Below are 16,375 nucleotides of genomic sequence, written 5' to 3'. Positions count from 1 at the left end.
TGGATCAGCACCAGCAGCCACAGAACACCTGAAGCCACTCCATTAACATATCCTAATAATGACACAGCCTTTGTGCAAAGCCTGTCCCTCACCTTTCTGCCTTTCTGGATGTGCCACACACAGCTCAGGGAGCTCCCCAGGCTGCAGCAGCTTTCCAAGAAACTCTTAGCAAAGCTAGGGGAATTGAGTTATGTGTCAATGTCTGGAGATGGCTGTGAGGATGCTCCACAACGCAGGGGAGGGCAGGGAGGAACCTGGAGATGGGAGCATGCTCTGGACAGGAGGATATTTAAACCTGCCTGGATGTAGCAGGGATGCACACATGATTTGAGTAGCTGGGACAGTCACACAGGACTCTGGTGACAGAGCAGACATCCTGTTCTGGCACTACAAAATCCCTCAGTATGTTCATATCAAATATTTCACCCACCCTTTGCTGTGTATTTATCCCTGCACAGCAAAATACCTGACATGTAACTTTTTGTCTTCTTTAGAGGTACAGGAAAATCTGTCAGAACAGCTGCTGACAGCCTTGCAACTCCTCCCTGGGAATGGGGACAGCAGAGGCAGGGCAGCACAGGCCAGGAAAAAAAACCTTTTCATTTTCATGCATCTTGCAAACACAGAGAAAAGCATTTAAGGAGTGAACTGAAACAAAGCAACTTGTGAAGGATCCAAATAACTGTATTATCTGCTAAACAGTAAAACTGCAAAAACGTGGAGTCATTTTAAACAAGTGCATCTGTCATTAAGATAATGACCAAATGAGTCAGTGCTTATCCAGTAAGAGATATTTACATGAACCACAGAAAGGTTTGGGTGGGAAGGGACCTCAAAGCTCATCTCATTCCATCCCCCTGCCATGGGCAGGGACACCTTCCACTGTCCCAGGCTGCTCCCAGCCCTGTCCAACCTGGCCTTGGGCACTGCCAGGGATCCAGGGGCAGCCACAGCTGCTCTGGGCACCCTGTGCCAGGGCCTGCCCACCCTCCCAGGGAACAATTCCTTCCCTGTATCCCATCCATCCCTGCCCTCTGGCAGTGGGAAGCCATGCCCCCTCGTACAGAGTCTCTCTCTATATTTTTTGTTGGCTCCTTCAGGCCACAATTTGGTCACCCCAAAGCTTCTCCTCTCCAGGTGAACAATCCCAGCTGTCCCAGCCCTTCCTCCCAGCAGAGCTGCTCCATCCCTCTGCTCATCCTGGTGCCTCCCCTGGGCTCTCTCCAGCAGCTCCAGGTCCCTCCTGTGCTGGCCCCAGGGCTGGGGCAGCTCTGCAGGTGGGGTCTCACCTGAGCCCAGGGGCAGAGGGTTTAATTCAACACAGGAACAGAGCCTGTTCCATCCATCTAAGGACTGAGGCTGGGGGAAAACAACTGATTAACACCCCAGCTTTCCCAAAAGGCACAAACCCGGGGGTGCTGCCCTCAGTCTGTGGCTCCCAGGGTGCAAAGCAAGAGGTGCCTTAAATCTCTCAGCATGGTTTGAATACAGCTCTGCTGATTGCAAAGAAAGCATAGAGCAAAACAAGATTAGAGCTCAGCCAGACAGCGTGCCCCTCGTGAATCCAAATAAACAAGACATTTTGAACTATTTCCAGCATGACTTCAGCACAAAATAACATTTGCACATCAGTGTAATAGCTGATGTTTTAACTGCTTGCTAAGGGAGCAGTCACGCACTGCAGCCCCGAGTTCAGTGGTGGCTGCTCAGCCTTCAAAGGAAGCAAAAAGAGCTGCAAAAGAGCAGTGCTGCACTTGAAAGCCTTTCAGAAAGCACTAAATGTATTTGTGCTCGCTCTTGAACCCAAGGAGAACACGGCCTGTCCTGTCCCCACATGCCTTGTGTGGATGATGAGGCACTTGGAAGGAGCTGGGATGGCAGCAGCCCTTAAATCCCAGCTGAAACCTCTTGGGTTCCAGAGTCAAGGAGAAAAGGGAGCCAAAGCCAAGGGGCACAAGTCCAGGGGATGCAACACAGGAGGGAAAACCCATTTTCCCTTTGAACCTGTGCAAGGACTGGTGACACACCCTCACAGGAAATCCTATTACTGGGGGCCCTAAGCCATGAATCAAGCCCGGAGTCATTCAGAGCCAGCCTCAGGACAAAGGTACAGTCAGATGCTAATTCAGGCCACAGAGCTGGAGAGGGAACGTTCCCTCTTTGGATTAAGGATTAATCACCAGCAAGTACAACCTATTTTCATTAACTGCAGCCATTTCCTGCTAGCACAGCCTTTCCATTTTCCAGGAAACGTGGGAGCAGCTACATGTCTGAAGGCAAATAAATTAGGAGACAAGAAGGAAATTATCCACAGCACCCAGAACAAGCCAAGCCACTGAATAAAGTAGCTAAAAAATCTACCAACACCCAACTTGATTGATTCAACAAGGTGAACACAGAGTATATCAAATCTCTGCTCCAAAATTCCATGAAACCTTTAGTTTTGTGAGTGCCAAAGATGCCATTGCCCAGAGAGGCTGTGGATGCCCCCTGCCTGGAAATGTCCAAGGCCAGGTTGGATGGGGCCTGAAGGAACCTGGGATGGTAGAAGCTGTCCCTGTTTGTACCAAAACCACCCAGGCACATCCTGCAGCATCCTCTTAACATCCCCACTTCTCTGGATAGCTTTGATGAATGCATCTGGAAAAAGTTGGGAGATTCATCTAACCATTTAGGTTGGAAAAGATCTCCAAGACCACCGAGTCCAACCTCCTCAGTCAGCAGCAGCTTCAAGCTCAGGCTTGCAGCAAAACAAACCAAAGGTGTCACTTGAAAAGCCAATGTCACAATCAAAGTGTGGCCTACAGAGGACACAGAAAAACTCTACATGATTCATAAATTCCCCTCAAGGTGCTTTTATGTGCACAGGACAATACCCAGGAAACAGCCGCCACTTCTAACAAAGATTTTTTGAAATTCACAGGGTGGTGAATTTTTGTGGTTGATGGCTTTTTGAGTTTGTGGGAATTTTTTTTTGGTGGTGATGTTTTGTTCGTTTTCTATTTAAACATCTGCTCTAGCCACCTGTTGCCCACTTAAGTGGGAGATCTCACCACTGAGTGTTCTGCACTGGAATTTACTGTTAACCATTCCAAGCCCTTGCTGTATTCACACATAATTCTATTCCTGAGCAAACATCTTAAGCAGGAATATTTTCAAAAGACTGCACATATGCTCTCTTCCCATGGAGTTAAATTTGGTAGGTATGAGCATACCTGGCTGTAACAAGCTGAAACAAAAATCACTGAGACACAGAAAGTGAATTCCAGGCACAAACCCCTGCTTTCACTGCTTGAAATAGTCCCTGTTACACTGTGATTACACAGCAATCAGTGTTTGCTTTGCTCTCTGAGCCCAGGGTTTCTCCTTCATAGCCACTGAAATTCAAGTTTAAAACAGAATTCAGCAAGCAGCTCTGTCAAGCACATTCTGTGCCAAGCTGGAGGATGAGTATATTTATATAACAAAAGGCTTCCTGGATTATTTTAAGGCTCAAGTTCTGCAAAGGGAACAATTGATGAAAGGGATGTTTTTCCTTTGTTTAAAAAAATAATACTCATACCAAGAAGAAAAAAAAAAAGCCATTGAAGAGACAGCAGTGCCTTGATATTCCACTGTGAGATCCCTGGATCGCAGCAGAGTCATCCACATGCTCTCTGACCCCACAAGTACAGAACCTGTGTTGTCACAGATTGAGATAAATACAGGAAAAAACAGAGGTCACAGACACCAAGGCACCTGCAAGTGAATATCTGCACATAAATGACAAGCTGTGCCACAGAATCACAGAATTATTTTAGGTTGGAAAAGCCCTGTGCCCCATGCCCACCTTGTCCCCAGCCCAGAGCACCGAGTGCCACCTCCAGCCCTTCCTTGGACACCTCCAGGGATGGGCACTCCAAAGCTCCCTGGGCAGCCCCTGCCAAGGCCTGAAATTGAATTCCAAAACAGAATGACAGCACTGGGATCGTGGGTGTGGAGTTTGAATAGAAGTGTGTAATATCACAGGGTGGAAAACTCAGAGTTTAAGGGTTTAGAATACAGTAATATAGATAAATGAGATGGAGATTTTGGGGCAGAGGCTGGTCCTTCTTCACCTTCTTCTCCATGGGTTTGGGTGGTTTTGTGTAATTGGATAAAAAAGTCTCCATTGAGGGCCATGGGTGGTTGGTTATAGGGTTAAAAGTAAAAATAATTTAGGTGTCATTTCTTAATTGGACACTTTATCCTTAAAAGGCCTTGTAGAGAGATGGGAGCTCCATTTTTAGTTTGTTAGAGTGAAGTGCTGTAGAACTCACAGTTTGTGAGACTGTAACATAGATAAGAACTAATTCACCCTTTCCATGCAGAAATTCCTGCTGCTGTCCAAGCTGAGCCTCCCCTGGCACAGCTTGAGGCCGTTTCCCCTTGGCCTGTCCCTGTTCCCTGGCAGCAGAGCCCGACCCCCCCTGGCTGTCCCCTCCTGTCAGGAGTTGTGCAGAGCCACAAGGTCCCCCCTGAGCCTCCTTTTCTCCAGGCTGAGCCCCTTCCCAGCTCCCTCAGCCGCTCCTGGGGCTCCGGCCCCTTCCCCAGCTCTGCTCCCTTCCCTGGCCACGCTCCAGCCCCTCCATGTCCTTCCTGGATTGGGGACCCAGAACTGGACACAGCCCTGGAGGTCCCTCAGCAGGGCCAGCCCAGGGGACAGTCACTGCTCTGGGCAAAGGAACAACCCAACAACACAGAGCCAGCCACACCTGGTTTGAATCTTTTCCCTTCAGCACAGAGCAGAGCAGCCTCCTCTGCACCTCTTGATGTTCAAGCCTGATTAAAGCTGCATTAAACTTTAAGTAATAGATGCCTGCATTATTCATCACTGCTCTGGATTGGATGCAGAGCAAACAGAAGCTGAATCAATACAGTGACAAGGAGCTTCGGGTGTCTGCTCAGTGTCACCTGCTCCCAGCACTGATGTACTTGAAGAAGGGTGGGGAGGTAGGAATTTTTCGTAACTGCTGTAAACAAGCTTTGGTATTACAGTTTGTCCAGAATAGTGACACAGAGGCAGCTTTCAGAGAGCAACAACTGAAAAAAACCTGCTCATCATTTATCTGACCTGTGACACGCAAAAATATTATTTCCCTCTATTTCAGCAGCCTTGGTGTTTAGTCACGGCATCTTTCTCAGGATTTCTGGTGGTATTTCTTGATTCTGTGGAAAAGCCACTGAACATAATTATACAGCCTTTGAGATCCAGAGAGATGCAGTATAGGGACAGTCACAGGAGAGGGGTTAAACCCAAATTTTCCAAAGACAGATGTCTTTGAATTCAGCTGGATTAGGAAGACTCTCAACTGAAAGGTGCTTTTCTGCTCTGTCTTCCACAACAGCCTCTCACAATCAGCCAGTTAAGGCTCACTAATATTCCAGAACATTTTAAGGAACAAGGCAAAAGGTTTCCCAACTAGGAATGGGAGGCATGAGAGATTTGGCTCACTGAAGGTGCTGGACACAAACAAATACCAGCTCTTAGGACATCTTTCTCAGAATCTTTACACCCAAAACTCCACTTTTATTTTCTGATTCTCACTACACCTCCCCTCTACCTCTTCAATCAGTCATGGAGCTTTCCAGCATGGATCAAACCCAACAAAAAAAACCACGACAAATCTTATGAGATGCCTTTCAGCAAATCCTCACACAGCTTCAAAGGGTTACTGAAAGACAAAAACACAACTACAAGCAGCAATGAAGGGCATACGCCTTATTTATTCTCTCTTTGCAGGTCATTTATCTATGCCAAAGCCAGAGCTGGGAACAGAACACAGGTATTCCAGCCCCCATCTGGCTGTCTACACAATATATCACTCCAGTTTCCACAGCCAGAAGGGCAAAGATTTCCTTACAAGCAGAGTTTTGGGAGCATTTATCCACAATCTACATCTTCAAGTTCTGCTCTTGGTCATCCTTCCCTGGAAGCAGGCAGAAGGACCTGATCTAAAGGATCTTTCAGCTGTCTTTCCCTAAGATTTTACAATTTAATACTGGAGTTAGACAGTTTGTGAAATATCAGAAATGTCCAATACAAGAACTTGCCCCAATTCAGGTCACAGTAAAGAAGGTACTGAATGAACACACCACTCCAAAACACGTGTGCTTGAAAATGCAAAATGCAAGATGCACTGACCTACCTGAAATTGCTTTTCTAGCCAGAGCACTCGATGCATCAGGTTAGAAACTCATTTTGAACAGGAGACTCAAAGCTCAGACCTGCTGCTGGCAGCTTCTCACATAGTCATGAGAGTCACTGCCAACAAAACAGCAAAGAAAAATAAAGAAAAATAAGGACATTTAAGAAGTGGAGCTAACAGCAAGCCTTTATTAAAGCATCAGGAGGCGTTACAGTGAAGATGACCTCAAGGCCCAACAAGAGTTTGGATATACAGGGAAGGCCACGCTAACATAGAATCATGGAATGGTTTGGGTTGGAAGGGACCTCAAAGCTCATCTCATTCCACCCCTGCCATGGCAAGGACACCTTCCACTGTCCCAGGTGGCTCCAAAGTCCATCCAAAGTCCAAGGGAGTTTGCTTTGGATACTCCCAGGGATGGAGCAGCTGCATTTTAAAAATACTATTTCCCACAGGACTCAGAAAGAGAAAATATCCTTGTGTCCAAACAGGCCTAGATGAGGTTTGGTAGAGACCGCCACCCCCAGAACAACATGGGTTTCTCACTGCCACAAACAGGCTGCTGACCACCCTGCTACACCTAGAGCACCTTTTCTGAATGACAAGAGCAATCCAGAAAACTCATGGGATACACACTGCCACGTGGAGCCCCAAGTGAAGAAATTAACCTCAATGTTTTCTCTGAAGGGAGCTGCTGAAGTGACCCTGGCTCTGAACTCTGCATCACACAAGGTATGATGGAGGAAGGACGGAAGCCTTTTCTGACAGTCTCCAAGATAACCAGGATCATTTAGGAGAGAGAGGAAGAAGCAAAGAGAAGCAAACCCAAAATGCTCGTGGCCAAAATCGTCAGGTGGCAGCACGCAGGGACCAGGTTTCTCCCCGTCCCTGTGCCCACCTCTGCCAGCAGCAGCACACAAACCACTCATCCTGCCCTAGGAAGCAAACCCACTCTTCATCCCATCCCTCCAGCCTCCAAGGGACACAAAACCAGGGTGGAGATTCAGAAAAGTATTAGCCCTGTGCTCCATAGGGCTCTTCCAATCCAGCTTTCACTCTAAGATACAGGAAAAGCAGAGGTCCTCCTGCTCCATTCACATTAGTTAGTACAATCCATACATTTCTACTCAAATACAAGCTGGGGAGGAAGGGGGGATAAATAAATCCAATTCTGCTTGTTGAAGCAGCACCAAACCCAAGGAGCTGTCTGCCAGGAAACAAGCAGCTGGAAGCCTGGTAATTCTAATTTCTTGAGATTCCTTTTTAGCTACATTTAGGATTACTTAGAAAAATTGCTTTTGAGTTTTTACACTGCCTCACCTTCAGTGAGTGCTGCGGGGAGGGGGACACCAGGCAACTCCACCTGTAGGCCAGAAGATTCTTCTGTGCCACGGGCTGGAAATCAAACAGCTTTTGTCCATCTGGACAGAGCCATGGAAAAGCCAGGGAAAGCCTTGCCAGCCTCCTGCCCTGCCTGCTGTAGGATCATGAGAGGTGTCACCCATGCCAGGAAGGCCCTGTTTCCCTGAGTAACTGGCCATTATCTCACAAGAGCAGCCCTCCCAGACTTATCACACTTGCTTATCTGCAGAGTTTGCTGAGCCCCCAGAAGCTGCCTGTGCTGCCCCAGGAGGAAGCCAGCCAGGGAAGGCTCCACACCCTGTGTGCCCCTCTTCCAGCCATGATAGTTCTCATGGATCTCAGAGCACACAGTGCTGCTCAGACACAAACACACGTTTTTGATGAGCAAGCTGTGAATCAGCAGCATAGGCTGTGAGAATCCCGAGCTGCTCCCTTGCAGCTGCAGCCTCTCCCTCTCCAGCACAGGGCACACGGAGCCTGCAAGGACACGTTTCCTGCCACATCCAGAATGATTTCTGGGCTGGAGAAATGACAGGAGGAGCAATTCCCAGTGACAGTTTGGGTACTGGCAGCAGGACTGCATGGCAAGGTTTGATTAGAGCTCCTGCCTGTCTGTCCTGTGGCACACACGGCACTGCCCAACTCTAACACTGCTAATACACTTTTCAGAAAACACAAGGTCTGTCTTCCCCAAATCAACGAGCCTGTATGCTGAATTCCTCCCTCCCCTGAGCAACACCCTTCTGCTTGCAGAGCACTGGCTGCTGCTCAGCTGGGGACAAGCTGCTGGTTCAGGGCCCTGTTTCCCTACACTCAGTATCCCTGTGGAAACGGTTCAGCTCCTGGAGTTGCTAAGTGATGCCAAGCCAGGGAATATCTACACATAAATGACAAGCTGTGCTACAGAATGACAGAATTATTTAAGTTGGAAAAGCATCCTGCCCGATGCTATTTACAGAAAGGGTGGTAAAGCTCTGGAATGGCGTGCCCAGGGAGGTGGTGGAGTCACCATCCCTGGATGTGTTTAAAAACAGACTGGATGTGGCACTGGGTGCCAGAGTTTAGTCGAGGTGTTGGGGCTGGGTTGGACTCAATGATCTTGGAGGTCTCTTCCAACCCAACCCAGTGATTCTGGGAATTCATCTAACGTGATCATGCTCAGCTCTGGCTGTGCCACCCCCTGCTCTGACAGTCACGGTGTTTCCTTCGTGCAGGAGCACCAGCTGAGAAGACTTCCTTCTGCTGGGTTCCCCCGTGTCCCCCCTGCCCTGAGTTCACGGAGGGCGCGGCTGCCTGCGGTCACAGAATCCCAGAATCACTGGGTTGGGTTGGGTTGGAAGAGACCTCCAAGATCATCAAGTCCAACCCAGCCCCAACACCTCAACTCAACCCTGGCACCCAGTGCCACATCCAGTCTGTTTTTAAACACACCCAGGGGTGGTGACTCCACCACCTCCCTGGGCAGCCATTCCAGAACTTTACCACCCTTTCTGTGAAATACTTTCTCCTAATATCCAACCCGTATTTCCTTGGTGCAGCTTGAGACTGTGTCCTCTGGTTCTGTCAGTGCTGCCTGGAGAAAGAGCCCAACCCCAGCTGAGCACAGCCACCTTTCAGGGAGTTGTGGAGAGTGACAAGGTCACCTCTGAGTCTCCTTTTCTCCAGGCTGAGCACCCCCAGCTCCCTCAGTGGTTCCTCACAGGGTTTGTGTTCCCAGCCCCTCTCCAGCCTCGTTGCCTCCTCTGGACGCGCTCCAGCGTCTCAACGTCCTTCCCAAACTGAGGGGCCAGACCTGGACACAGCACTCGAGGTGTGAACTCACCAGTGCTGAGTACAGGGGCAGAGAGACCTCCCTGCTCCTGCTGGTCATGAAATTCAGGTGGTTTTGATGCTGTGAGGATCATTGACTGAAGTTACCACCAGCCTTGTCCTTTGTGTCACAGCACAGCTCAGAACCACCAGGCAATGGGACCCAAACACCTCCAGAGCTCTGCTGGCTTATTCCCAGAAGTTTCCCCATTTTCCAGCAGAGTGTCCCAGCACAGCCTGCAGCAGGCTCAGAGTGGGAGCTCCATCTCTAACTGTTGCAGGAGATGTCACAGCCAGTGGAGACCTGCAGGATTCCCAGACAGAGCACGTGATGCCTCTTACTAATATTCAGATGTTTCCCAAGTGAATGCTACCATCCATATTATCCATGTGGAATTACAAGCAAACCAGGATTTAGGAGAGTTAAGTGGCCACATCTGAGTGCTGAGGGCCACCTTTGTAGACTTTATAGAGCTCCTTGTGCTGTTCATCAGCAAAGCTTTGGAGTTGAGGCTTCTCCTGAGTCTTTTCCTTCCTACTTCCCACATCCACACAAGCAGCACCATGGTAAAAAGAGCAAGAGCAGGCTCTTGTCTTGTTTTCTTATTCCATTTAACCAGCAGGGATCAGGAAAGTCTGTGAGGGCTGGATTAACCAGCTGAAGAATGATGCTTGGAGAAGGCACCCCCATGACTAGAACAGCCTGGCACAGTATTTTTCCAATTTCACTGCTTTTTTTTTTTGCACCATTTCACCAGTACTGAAGTACTCTTTAAAATACTCTGGAGAAATTCAGCCTAAACAGATCACTCACACAAGTTCACCAACCCAGTTTGCTTGTGGATTGAAGAAATCAAATTAATTGATTTAGAGACAACGTAAGGGATTTTGAGAGGACGTTTAGCTGATGTCTAAGATGTCATTTTAATCCTCCTCACAGTTAATTCTTTGAGTGTAAGGAGCCAGTAAAATTTGTGGTGCAGCCCTTACACAGAAAAACATCTCCACAGGCGTGCTAATCACAGAACTATTTTGCAAATTGCTCCTAATCTACAATTGCTTGTCTCTGCTCTCTTCCTGCAGAGACAATAAAATCATCCAGCTAATAGCAATGTGAAAGGGAAGGAATGATCCTCATTTGGTTTAAGTAGACAGATCTGCACTAGGGAACCACTAAATAGTGCAGTGATGAACTCAGGGAGGCAGCCCAGAAACATCTCTTCCATCTTTTGGGCATGGAAAGCTGCTAGGAGACCTGCCATCACGATGCAAACTCATTACTAGTGTCCCAAAAAGTGAAAAAAACTGTTACTGCAATCAACAACAACAGAATTATGTGAATTAGTAGGATTTGTTCATGGGATTATTTTTTTTCTTAGTTCTTGCAGTATCATGGTGATCTGAATACACCTGACCAGCAGGAGAGACTTTCTCCATTTCCAAAATAATCTTTCCTGTTCCCAGACCTCCTTCCCCACCTTATTGTTGCTCATTCTTCCAAAAAACACCTTCCAGAGCACATTCCTCTCCACAAACCTGGCCCCAGTGTTGCTTCTCACCCCTTAGGGAGCCAAGTGTCCCATGGAAATCTTGGCCCTACATGGATGCCTGGACACTGAGAAGTGACTTGGTACACACTGATATTTTCAACAGTCCCCAAAGGGTGAGATGCTCAGAATTCCTCAGATTTACCCAAAAATACTTTGAAGAGAAAAAGCAAAGATTGGTTAATTCTAAGAAAGGAAGTTAAGGAAGTTATGGCTATGTCAGAAAACATTAATAACATGAAACACAGTGCAACTACTCACTGTTGAGGCCTTGTCAGGGTGTTCACAGCCAGACCTACCAAGATAAAAATCTAGGGTCTGATCATTTAGACATGTTAGGGATAAGGAATTCAGGGAATGACCAGAGTTATGGACTGCAGTGACATCAGAGAAGTTTCCTGTTGTCCATCACCAACAGGAACCACTTCATATTGCTTATTAGACAGCTCAATTTTACCAATCAAACTGGGGTTTGGCATCTCATGAACCATTTTCCAGTGACTGGTAGCTATTCTGGCTTTGCAGGAGGATGGGATGAAAGCTGAGGACTCCATGACAGGCTTGGTCTACATGCTCCTGCTAAAGAGATGGAGACAGAAATGGTTCACTTTGACCGTAGGTAATGTCAGAATTCCCGCTGTACTTAAATCCATGACTTCACAGCCAGAAGCCTCCCTGCCAAGTTATCCACTGACTCAGAAACGAGACAGAGCACTTTAAACTTAGCTCTTCCCATTTTGCAAGTGCCTTGAAACAACAGGACCTCAGACATATCCCACCTTTTAACAAGTAAAAGCTGAGACTCAGCCATTCCAAGGACAGGAATCACAATAATTGCTTCAGAAAAAGAGGTCTTCAAGAATCAGAGAGTTGAGAAACCATGAGATTTCCAAGTTTTTAACACCAGAACAATTCCTAGGAGGATGAGACTTCACTAAGTGGAACATGACTCCTGCAGAGCAGTGGTGTGATGGCCTGGGAAGGACAAGAGAGACCAGGATGGCTGCTGGTGCTTCCCTGCAGATCCCAAAGGGAGGACGGGCAGAGCAGAGAGACAGAGTCATTTACAGCCTGCAGAGAGCACAGGAAAGGAGCAGGGCTCCAGCCCAGATCTGCTGGCTGCTCTTCCAGCCCCAGCAGGGTTAAGAGCATTAGTCCAGACTCAGGGGCACAGGATCCTGAGCTGGTGACAGGATCCTGAGCTGGTGACTGACTGAATGTCTCCTTTGTGGGCCGCCCTGCGTCACCACAGGCACGGAGCTCGCTCCAAGGACACGTGGAGCACGGCCAATTCCACAATTCCACAAGGATGCTGAGGTTCTCCTGGGCAGGGAGGCCAGGGGATACTTCTCAGGACAGCTAAAAACAACCTGTTCCATGAAGAACCCTGAGAGCTCCACTGAAGTGGGAAAAAACACACTTAAACACATTCTGCTCAAGTGGCAAATACCTCACAATGAGCACAAGCAGTTTTCCCCAAGTTACTGCAGCAATTAAAAGATCTTCTGAGTATAAAAAATGTGCTGCTGGCACTTAAATTTATAAAGGAGGCTTCTTTGAGCTCTTAAAATATCATTCCATCTATATGTGGGTCTCATCTAAAGTGAGGATCTCCATGATAATTTTATTGATATCATACCAGCAAACTTCCAGGCATGCAGCTATCCCTTATTAACCTTTGCAATTCATCTTCCTGCCCAGGAAAACTCCATCAAAGAAAGGTTGAAACTGGGAAAAGGGCAAGTATGGCTCCCATGGCACCTCTAGGAAGGGGTCAGCACACCGAAGACCAGGGATGACTTTTTGCAGATTCCCTTTGGTGCTGCAAACTCTCAATGAAAAGTCAGGGGTTTGCCTCCACTGTTAGAACCTCCAAAGTCAGTCACCCCAAGCGTTAGAGTTTTCATTTCCTTTATAGCCTCATGCAACAGAAAAACCTCAAACAAGCAAAAACACAGAGAAGCAGCAAAAAAAAAGCACGGACCAAACCCTAACCCTCAAAGCTGCTCAGCTGTAGCAGTTAAAATCAACATTTAAGAGCAGCTCAACTGCCCCAACCAGACACGGCTCTGCCTGAGGCTTTAGCTACTTTCAGCTCCAGGAGCTTCCAGAGCATGGATTTAGCAATCCCTTGGGAAATCTCTCATCCCAGGAGCTGCTCAGCTTCCCCCCACTCCCTGCAACTCAATCCCACTGCAACTCTTTGTATCCACAACACTCTCTGGCAAGGAGTCCCTACAGAGAGGAGTCTACGTGCCACTGCCCACTCCTTGGGATTCCAGTCCCTGCCTCCTCCCACCTTTCCCAGTCACAGGAGTGCAAAGAAATCCTTTTTTTCTGGCTCCCAGGCCATGCAGCTATGTTTACAGTACTGCCTAATAAGCTGGGAGGGTTTGCCCTCTCACAGACACCAGGTTGGGAAAAACTCTTCCCCTCTGCAATAACATGTAGGAGAGACTTTGGAAATTCTTTACTGTAAAACAGCAAATACCAGCAATGTGCTTCTCCTCTGGAAGCAAAGCAGACTTTATCTCAGTAGGTTCCTCCATGATTCCTAAGATGCCACAACACAATTTTCCAGCACATTTCTAGCTGCTCTTACTTACTTACCCAGCAATATCCAGTGGAAATTTGGGGGAGAAAAGCTGACTGCAGACTCTTCCATAAATAAAAAATAATCTGGTTACGGATGCCAATAATTTTTCATACAATAAAGGGCTTGGAATGTGATATGCCAATCAAAATTAACATTTAAATATGACACGTTGCCCCACTCCATCCCACTCCTGGCCATCAAGTCTGTTAGAGGTCCTTGTTCCCACTGCACTTTTCCCCATGGCTGCATTCCACTCCGGGGCTAAAGGTTGCCTGTAAGCACTTTAAACAGTATGTGAAAAGCTTTGTTTATCCAAAAATATTTTAGCTCTGAGAAACATTAAAGCAAGATGTAGATTTCAGCATTTGCACAGCAAAGAACTGCAACTCCTACAGATATTGCCAGAATTTTTTTTTCCTTAAGGCTTTCCAGCTATGAAGGACTATTTTGCTAAAGCAAAGCTACAAACAAGAAGTGTCATCTCTTAGCAATGGGCTGCAAAAGGTTGTCACAGTGAGGCTGAGGATGAAGCAAGGCTGTAATTTCTGTCTTGCTCACTTTTTTCAGAGCAGATAATTGATCAAGCAGTAGGAAGAACCTGAGGGTGCAGCAGGGAAACCCAAAACTTATGGGGTCTTCCCCAGTAAGCAGCTCTAGAAAACCACTATCAAAATAAAGGGGATTTCCCTGCAGCATGGCCCACAATTTCCCTCTTACAGGAGTGAAATCCAGCCAGCCTGCAGATCACCTGCTGTCCTCCAGCCCTAAAACACTCCTACCCACCTTAAAACACAACTTTGCCCCAAGCACTCAGCAAGGCTGTTGTTTAAAACAAGAGGAATCAACCACAGTGGTCACCAGAGGCAAAAGCATGACAGTCAAACAACAATCACAATTCAGCTGATCCCAGTTCTCCCAGGGGAACAGGACTGCAGGACAGGAATATTTAGAATGTTTATTGCCTAAAAGCAGCTCGTTTTCCAGCTCAAAACTCTTCTCATTTGAAGGCTGCTGTAGACATGATCCCTGTTTCAGCAGAGGAAATAAAATGTGCTGGTCCCTGTTGCCAAGGCCAGGCTACTGAGCCTGGGGAATTCCTTTGAGAGGGCAGGGGACAGCTATCTGCCACTCCACTGGCTCTGGAGCAGTTATCAATTCGTGCATTTTCATGTGCTGAATCCTTATCTATCTCTACAGGCTCATGATCCCAGAGCTCCAGATCCATGTTTTTCTTGGGATATGGTTTTGTTGTTTTCCCCCTGCCAGGGAATTCCCAACCACCAGCTGGGTCTGCACCAATTCCTTACATCCAGTAACTGCTTAATTAATCAATGGACTTGCCTCTTTCTACTGCAAAAGTAGAATTAACCAAGTAAAGACAGAAAAAAAACCCACACAGACCTTCACTTACTCCTACTGTCTTCCAAGCTGGAATTTGCCTGGTGTGATTTTAAACCAGACTTTAATTCCCTTTTTTTTTCTTACACCTGCGAGAAAAGTTGTTACACCAGGCATGTTAAGTACCAAAATTAGCTGGTTTGCCTAAATGCAACACATCAACCCAGCTGCAGCACTTCCTGAGGTACAGACTGCAAAATCAGCAAGCCACACAAGATCCTCAATGCTTAGTTTAAGAGAAATGAAAAAGGGAGGGGAAAGAACTGTTTTACACCTCTGAGAGCACTGCGGGGCAGAAAGGCAGGCTTGCCATACAACAAAAGGCTCACTCAGCACCACCATCACCTTTTTATAAAGGAGATCCCTCTCCCTCTTTGTCCAAAGACACTTTCCAAACCTGTGGGGAGAGGATGCCTAATTCTGAACCACACAGAAATCATCATGCAAGAGGCACCAGAGCTGGGGCCAGCTGCCAGCTCAAACAGAGATTTCAGTCCTCGCTGCCAAAGCACAAAGAGCAACAGGCTAAGCTGCCCTGTACCATGAATTTAATGTCAACACTAAAGTAGACAAAGAGCTGGAATACAGAAGTGACCTTCAGGCCTCACTGTCCACTCCATTTCTTCTCCAAACAGCAGTGAAATGGCACAACTGTCCCAGTCAGTCCAATGAAGTCACGAGTGTAGCAGAGGCAGAGCAAACCCCCCTGCAGTGCCCTTTCAGTGGTTTCAATTGGTGACAGAGCAGTTTATGGCCACCTCACCTGAGACCTTCCCAAGCCACTGCAGAGCATGGCAGCACAGCAAATAAATCTGTTCCCTTCCTCTTCAGAGATCTACAAGGGTTATCCTCACCTCAGGGAAACTGTAATGACCTTTTTGCCTTCTCCAGATCCTGGGTTGTTTTGTTTTGTTTTTTTTTAGTTTGGGGTCTGGATTAAGAGCAGGCCAGAGAGCAGAGGAGCATTAGCTCAGTCCCAGCTGGGTGCTGACAGCCTGCACTGCTCAGCCCCAGCTGCAGTTCCCAGACCAGCAGAAAGTCTCCCAGCACATGGCACACCAAAGCAATAAAACCTGAAATCAGCGATGCTGTCTCATTTCCCACTCCTCTGCACAACACAATTTATTTTTAAGTCATAACTCCTGATGCAGGACGGAAAGAAATGATGGGCACAGATACAACAGCTGCAAGCAAACTTGGAAACACCAAAAATTAAACATTTCCACTTCACGTTTTGTTAAAACAGCTACACCTTCACCTCACACTGAGTATTTCTGGAGCCAAGATTTGTACTGGCACATGGACGTCACCTTCTCACATGCCTTCCCAGCAGGCACAAGCTGCTTACAGAGCCTGTCACCACCCTAAAACCTGTGCCAGGGGAGGGTCAGGTTGGACATCAGGAGGAATTTCTTCCAGGAAAGGGTGGGCAGGGGGGTCACTCAGTGCTCTGGGCTGGTGACAAGGTGGGGGATGGGGCACAGCTTGGACTCCAT

At 47.5% G+C, this 16,375-nt stretch overlaps 1 protein-coding gene across 2 annotated transcripts in view; it reads right to left on the bottom strand.

Annotated features, from left to right (window-relative positions):
- Positions 1-16,375, bottom strand: part of SGMS1 (sphingomyelin synthase 1) — a 93,629-nt gene that overhangs the window by 61,899 nt on the left and 15,355 nt on the right. For both annotated transcript variants that reach the window (XM_068197020.1, XM_068197021.1), the window contains exon 2: positions 6,168-6,283. The gene's annotated coding sequence lies outside the window, so the exon portion shown is untranslated. The remainder of the gene's footprint in view (positions 1-6,167; positions 6,284-16,375) is intronic.

The sequence above is a fragment of the Anomalospiza imberbis genome, chromosome 8 (genome assembly GCF_031753505.1).
Source record: "Anomalospiza imberbis isolate Cuckoo-Finch-1a 21T00152 chromosome 8, ASM3175350v1, whole genome shotgun sequence".
NCBI classification, from domain to species: Eukaryota; Metazoa; Chordata; class Aves; order Passeriformes; family Viduidae; genus Anomalospiza; species Anomalospiza imberbis.
Note: the sequence above shows the minus strand (reverse complement) of the source record. Positions and strands in the feature narration are given on the sequence as shown.